Genomic DNA, 8,040 nt, shown 5'->3' with positions numbered 1-8,040 from the left:
TGGCGGCTGCCTTAATGTTCATAAGGTGTAAAAAGTTACATTAATCCTGGTGAAGATTCTATTGATGAGCCTGGCCCTGTTCGACCGTAGGTCGCCACTGGATGTATCCTACTTCACGGTTTAATCATGGTCGTTTTGAAACCTGGATACTTGTTCATGAGAAAAACAACAACAACAACAACAACATAAACCTAAGAATGATGGGGTGGTTCAGGCGTACTGTCGATGACCTGGAGCTCAGAGAATTCCGTCTCACTGCAAGAAGATTTACATGGGCTAGCGAGCGAGCAAACAACACTCTCACAAAGATTGACCGTATCATGATGACCAAGGATTGGGAGCTCCGGTTTCCAAACCTCCAACTAAACCCGGCCTCCACAAATGTGTTTGATCACTGCCCATTGATACTTAAGAGAATGGATATTAAACATTTCAAAGGCTTTCGGTTTGAGACTTACTGGCTGAAGATAGATGGTTTTCGGGACGTTGTTCTAAATGCCTGGAACAAGCATGTTGCTTCCTCGGATGCAATCAGGATCATTCAGACAAAACTAGCAAGAACGGCAAAAGCCCTTAGAAAATGGAGCAAAGACAGAAAAGCTGAAATTAGAACCCAGGAAGCAATTGCAAATGACGTTATCTTTAACTTGGATCTGGCTCAAGAGGATAGACACCTAACAGACAAAGAAAGACAACTGAGACAACACCTCAAAGCCAGACTGTTGGGGTTTGCCGCTATCGAGAGGATGATGTGGAAACAACGGTCAAGATTATCAGGAGTGAGAGAAGGGGACGCTAATACAAAGCTCTTTCACCTGCGGGCAAATGGGAGACGCCGGAAAAATCACATCCCGACCTTGAGAGGCCCCAATGGAGATACTAACATACATGAGCAGAAGGCTAACATTATTCTGGATCACTTTTCGTCGCTCATGGGATCCCCTCTGTAGACTTACAGAGATTTAAACTGGGACAATTTGCAGCTGCCGCATCATGATTTGCAGTCCCTTGATGAAGGTTTCACGATGGAGGAAATCAAAGAGGCTGTTTTTGCTTGCCATGCTGAGAAGGCTCCTGGGCCAGATTGATTCATAGGGGCTTTCTACAAAAACTGTTGGGATATTGTGAAGAATGACGTATATCTCGTTCTGTGTCAGATTCACCAGCTCAGAGGGCATTATTGGTACTTTCTGAATTTGGCCAATATTGTGTTAATACCCAAGAAGGAGGGCAATGTTCTGCCTTCTGAGTTCAGGCCTATCAGTTTGATGCACAACATGGCAATAATTTTATGCAAGATTTTGGCAAACAGACTTGCTCCATTTTTGAAAGACATTGTTACCCCTTGCCAAAGCGCCTTCATTAAGAAAAGATGCATCCAGGATAACTTTCTCTATGTCAAAAATGTCATAAAGGAGGCACATAGAAAGAAACATCCTCTCATTTTCCTCAAGCTCGACATTGCAAAAGCTTTTGATACAGTTGGGTGGCCGTACTTGCTGAAGGTGATGAAGGCATTGGGTTTTGGGCAGAGATGGTGTGATCTCATTTCCATTTTCTTGGCCTCGTCAACTTCAAGAGTTCTTCTAAATGGCATCCCTGGTAAACCATTCAGACACATGAGAGGCTTGAGACAGGGAGACCCACTCTCTCCGATGCTCTTCATTTTGGCCATGGAGCCTCTGCAACGACTGCTGGAGATGGCTACTTTGAGAGGCGTCCTCTCGCATCTCACCCCAAGAGCTGCAAGAATTCGAGTCAGTTTCTACGCCGACGATGCGGCTATTTTTGTCAACCCAGTCCAATGTGAGATTAAGGCGGTAAAGGAAATCCTGGACTATTTTGGGGAGGCTTCGGGACTGAAGATCAACCTACACAAATGCATGGCTTATCCCATTAGTTGTACTGGCATCAACTTGGAGGAGGTCCTCGGTATCTTTGGAGGCAACATTGGTCAACTGTCGTGCAAGTATTTGAGCTTACCTCTAAGCACAAAAAAGTTAAGAAGAATTGAAGTACAACCATTGATCGATAAATCTGCTGCAAGACTGAAGCCTTGGAAAGGGAAGATGTTCACAAGACCAGGCAGGCTGATCTTGGTTAACTCGGTGATCACGGCAATAGCAACTTACTTCCTCACAATCTCCACAGTAAATTCATGGGCGGAAAAAAGATTAAACAAGATCCGTAGGAACTTTTTGTGGAACGCTGGCGAGGAGTGTAGCGGGGGGAAATGCTTGGTTAACTGGAAGACAATTTGTGCCCCACAGGAAAATGGAGGTTTGTGAATCAAAGATATTGGCTGCTTTGGGAGGTCTCTAAGATTAAGGTGGTTATGGAATGAGTGGCAGGAGGAGGACAAGCCTTGGAAGGGGACCCATGTGCCGTGTGAAAGATTGTGGATGTCGCCTAGAGGGGGGGGGGTGAATAGGCATTTTAAAATAATTACGGTAGAGGCTTGAACAAATGCGGAATAAACCTAGTGGTTAATTTGTCAAGCACAAAACCTACAACAACTAGGCTCACCTATGTGCACCAACAACTTATGCTAAGCAAGATAAGCAACTATGTGATAGCAAGATATATGACAAAGAACAATATGGCTATCACAAAGTAAAGTGCATAAGTAAAGGGCTCGGGTAAGAGATAACCGAGGCACGCGGAGACGACGATGTATCCCGAAGTTCACACCCTTGCGGATGCTAATCTCCGTTTAGAGCGGTGTGGAGGCACAATGCTCCCCAAGAAGCCACTAGGGCCACCGTAATCTCCTCACGCCCTCGCACAATGCAAGATGTCGTGATTCCACTAAGGGACCCTTGAGGGCGGTCACCGAACCCGTACAAATGGCGACCCTTGGGGGCGATCACCAAACCCGTACACTTTGGCAACCCTTGGGGGCAGTCACCGGAACCCGTCAAATTGCTCGGGGCGATCTCCACAACCTAATTGGAGACCCCTACGCTTGCCCGGAGCTTTACACCATAATGATTGAGCTCCGAACACCACCAGCCGTCTAGGGCGCCAAAGCACCCAAGAGGAACAAGCTCAAGGGCACCAAGCACCCAAGAGTTATAAGCTTCTCAACTTGAAACTTCCACGTATCACCGAGGAGAACTCAAACCGATGCACCAAATGCAATGGCAAGGGCACACGGAGTGCCCAAGTCCTTCTCTCCCAAATCCCACCAAAGCAACTAATGATAGGGAGGAAAATGAGAGAAAGAACAAAAAGGAGAACACCAAGAACTCCAAGATCTAGATCCAAGGGGTTCCCCTCACATAGAGGAGAAAGTGATTGGTGGAAATATGGATCTAGATCTCCTCTCTCTTTCTCCCCAAAAACTAGCAAGAATCCATGGAGGGATTGAGAGATAGCAAGCTCGAAGAAGGTCAACAATGGGGGAAGAACACGAGCTCAAAGGATAAGGTTGAATGGGGAAGAAGACCCCCTTTTATAGGAGCTCCCGAATCCAACCGTTATGCTCACAGCCCGCACAGAGCGGTACTACCGCTCCAAGGAGCGGTACTACCGCTAGGGCGGTAGTACCCCTTCGAAACACAACAACGAGGAGGCAAAAAGGCCAGAAGAACCGTCGGAGCGGTAGTACCGCTCGTCCTCACGATACTACTGCTCGACCTCACGGTACTACCGCAAATGGTAGCGGTACTACTGCTTGCGAGCGGTACTAAAAAAATACTTCTATGCCTACTTCCGCTGAGCAAAACACGAGATTTTGGTCCGGAGCGGTACTACTGCTTAGGAGTCGCGGTAGTATCGCGCTGGAGCGGTAGTAAAAAATTACATCCGCTCTAGTCGCGGTAGTACCGCTGCAGCCTTTACCAAAACAGCCACAACTTTTGCAAACGGACTCCAAATTCAACGAAACCAAGTTTGTTGGAAAGCTAACGACATGGGATAACACAATATTGATATAAATATCAAGAATAAGCAAATGATAAAAGTTCCATAAGAAAATGGTGAGAACCCTTCATCGGATAAGACCAGTAAAACCTCCAACACCGAAAACATCATAGAAGACGCATGCGAACTCCGTTTTCGATGAACTCAAGCTTGTAGACCATAAGCTCTAAGACTCACAAATATAACCAAACAAGAACCAAGAAACATGAAGCAAGGATCAAGCTACCAACTTGAGAGCCCCCTTGATAGTACGGCAAACGATCCTATAACTTGGTCTCCCAACTACCACCACGAGACTGGTAAAATAGAAAACCTATCAAGGGCAAACCTTTGCCTTGCACATGGTCCACTTGAGCTAGATGAAGACGATCTTGACTCCCTCAAGTTGGACCACCTTTCTTGATTGCGTTGGCTCGATGAAGACTAGATGATTGCTCCCCCATAGTTCACTATGGGTGAGCCACTCTTCGGCACACCTTCACAAGTCCATTGACACCACAATGGATGGCAAGATTCAAGCACTTGATCTCTTTGTGATGCTCCACTTGAACTTGCACACGGCAATCTTGATGACAATCACCACTTGATGTCATCCTTTCCATGGGTTGTATGATATCTTCCTCTTGACGCAAGCCCATGGATACGTACCATACCATGGGATCACTTGATCCCTCTTGGTACATCTTCTATGCTTTGTGAGTTGATCAACTTGATTCACTCTTGACTTACTCTTGATCAACCTTGAATCTTTGCAACTCACTTCATTTGGATGATGTCTTGAAGGTAAACATGAATGATCACACACCCTTCTTCTTCAAGACATGCTTGCAATAAGCTCAACACTCATATGACCAATCTTTGGATAATTCCTTGATAGCACCTTGGTCATCACAAACTCTCATTGAAACCAACAAATGGACTCCAAGAAAAGCCTATGGGCAAACCCTTCAAACATAACTCAAGGCAACCATTAGTCCATAGAGATTGTCATCAATTACCAAAACCACACATGGGGGCACCACATGTCCTTTCATCGTGTGACTTAACAGATAGACAACTTTTTGTGGCCAATACCACCATCACTCTCGGGGATGGCTCAGTGGCAAAGTTCTGGACTGAAAAATGGCTAGACGGACAGGCACCGAGAGATATCACACCAGCTGCCTTTCGCCTCGCCCACCGGAAGAACCTAACTGTCCAAGAGGCCCTCTCGGAAGGGAGATGGATGAAAGGACTGGAACGTGTTGCTAATGCCAATGATTTGGATCAGTTCATCCACCTTTGGGATCGTGTTCAAGCTGTGCATATCACAACTGAAAGGGAAAAAATCACTTGGAATCTTACTACAAATGGTGCTTATTCTGCCACCTCTGCGTATCATGCTCAATTCCTTTCTAGGATTCATCAACCAGGGCTCATGAAGGTCTGGAGAGCAAAGGCTGAGCCCAAAGTCAAGTTCTACATTTGGCTCCTGCTACAAAACAGGAACTGGACGGCTGATAGATTAAGTAACAGGGGCTGGCCTCACGCCGACAATTGCATGCTCTGCAATCAGACCCTGGAGACTGCCGCTCATCTATCTCTATTTTGCCCTTTTGCTAAGGAGGTGTGGCAAAATTTGCGGACTCTCACGTGTCCATGGTTACAAGTGTGCTCTCTGCTCCGTCAGTTAACAAGTGGTGGGCTCGTCTTCATACTGCTGCGCCTACCATTGATAGCAAGATTCGTGTCACCACTGCTATGTACATCGCTTGGCATATCCGGAAGGAGAGGAATGCCAGAACTTTTGAGCACAAAGCGGCACCGGCGCATGTAGTCGCGGGCAAAGCAAAGGCTGATATCTGCATGTTTCAAGAGGCAGCCAATATGTAACTAAACTCCCTGCTTCTTCTTTTACTTTTTTTCTTTGTTCCCTCTTGAGGCCCTGCGGCTGTTCTCAGCCTGCCCCCAAACTGTAATGGACACTATCTTTCCCTACTTAATGCAAAGCAGAGCTCCTGCTAGTTTGTCAAAAAAACCTGGATACTAGGTTCATGTACTTTGGAACTTGTATATTGGAGGGTAACCTGTTTAAAAATGAATGCTGGGGTTGGACACATAATTTGTGATTAATAATTGAAATGAATTAGTGTTTTGAGATCTAGTTGTGTCAGTACAATTTTTGGCCTTGTAAATCTTGAGATATTCTAATTCTTGTTTTTAACACAATATAATGCTCACACAAATGCTCACACACTCATCTCTATGAATGCACGCATGCCCTACCTCTATGAGCACCTTCGAAAAAATGAGCCGACACATCATCTTAAGATTGACAAAATCGTCACAGACGCCTTCGTAGTTGATGGAACCATCTTCTTCCCACTGAACGCACATCCCCGAAAGATTAGAAATAAATCCAGAAAAATGCAACCATCGATGATGGGTTGGAGATATCACTGTCCTCCTAACCTCCTAACCATCTAATTACAGTTGATTCACATATTCCAATTCTTGTGGATGATATATATGCATGTAAAGATGACACACGAATTTGGAGAAATCCTGTGTACCTAAAACTTAAAGCACGTTGAAACTGAATCAGTGAAAAATAAAAAATCTATAAGAACACAATTCCCCTGTGTATTTTTTTTAAATCCCCCTGTATATTCAGGTTTCCCCCTACGTACTTATGCAAAGGGAAGCATATGGCAAAGAATACAGAGATATATTGCAAGAGAATGATTATAGTAAAACTTTATATTAGCTCTATTAAATAAATTCTAGAACCCTTATATAATATTTATTGCTTTTATTGGGTTTTGATTGGATTTTTCCTGCAAATGAAATTGGTCGAGGTGATAATATGAAAGAAAAAATCATGCCAAATCATATCCCTAGCCAAAGTATCTCAGATCAACCATGGAAAATACTTTTGCAAAACTAATCTTTTTTTTTCTTTCGAAAATGATCAAATCAAAATTCCTGAAATCTTAAAAGTGCGTGCGCGCTTGTTAGAGAGAAGGAGCGGTCGCTCTGTCACTCGCATGCGTATATACATGTTTTGTCTGCTAGTGCATATGAGTACTAGCATTAAATGCGGCCAGACTTGTCACATGTGAGAAAGAAACAGATCCACGTCTATTTATTTTGGGTTTTCAAATTTTAAAAAAGTCATATTTTTCAGACCATGCGTCGAAATTCAGATCCGTCTTCACCGTTGGATTTCTCGTGATGAGATCTTTGAAACTAGATCCCACATGGATATGTTTCGACGAAATTTTTTCGATGCCAACTTTCGTGCTGTATGGTGCAACTAGTCTACTGTCCCGACCAACTATCTAGTAGTCGTTGTGCAACCCTCCTCTCTACTCATGGATGCGTAGTTTTTCACTGTTGGCACACCCTACCCCACCTCCCCTGCAAGCGACATGTACAACTTAGTCTATTGTTCAAGCCAACTGCCTATCAGTCAATGTGCAACTCCTCCCCCTCTCTATTTGTGACATGCATTTTCAGTTGGCGGGCATTTTCAGTTGGCGGGGACAACAAACAGAGTTGCACATAGTCTGCTAAGTAGTTGACCAGGGGCAATATACGAAGTTGCACATCTCATAGGCAGAGACAGTTGAATGGTAAAACATTGACATTCATGAGGGTAGTAAAAAGTTGCATACTAAAGTTGCAAAACTCACTAGGGGGATGGTTTGGGCCGTGTGCTAGTAGGGAAACTACACATCCATGGGGTACGGGAGAAAGTTGCAAATCGCAGTTAGATAGTTGGCCGTGGCAGTATACGAAGTTGCACATCCACTATTAGGTTGTTGGCCGATGCAGCAAACACATCCACGGGCAGGGGAAAGTTGCAGATCAACTACTATGCAGTTGGCCTGGGCAATAGACGGAGTTGCACATCTCATTGGAAGGAGGCAGTTTGGCACCATCATTGAAAATTGCGCGTTTAAGGTATAGGAGAAAGGTATAGGAGAAAAGTTGCACATCCATGTCAGTCAGTTGCATACCGACGACTAGGCAGTTGCATAAAACGGGAAGAAAATTGCACAAAAAAAATTTCTTCAAAACATAGTCATGCGGGATCTAGTTTCGAAGAGCACGTCACGAGGGTTCTAAAAGTGA

The sequence above is a fragment of the Triticum dicoccoides genome, chromosome 1B (genome assembly GCF_002162155.2).
Source record: "Triticum dicoccoides isolate Atlit2015 ecotype Zavitan chromosome 1B, WEW_v2.0, whole genome shotgun sequence".
NCBI lineage: Eukaryota > Viridiplantae > Streptophyta > Magnoliopsida > Poales > Poaceae > Triticum > Triticum dicoccoides.
This window is presented reverse-complemented; position numbering follows the sequence as displayed.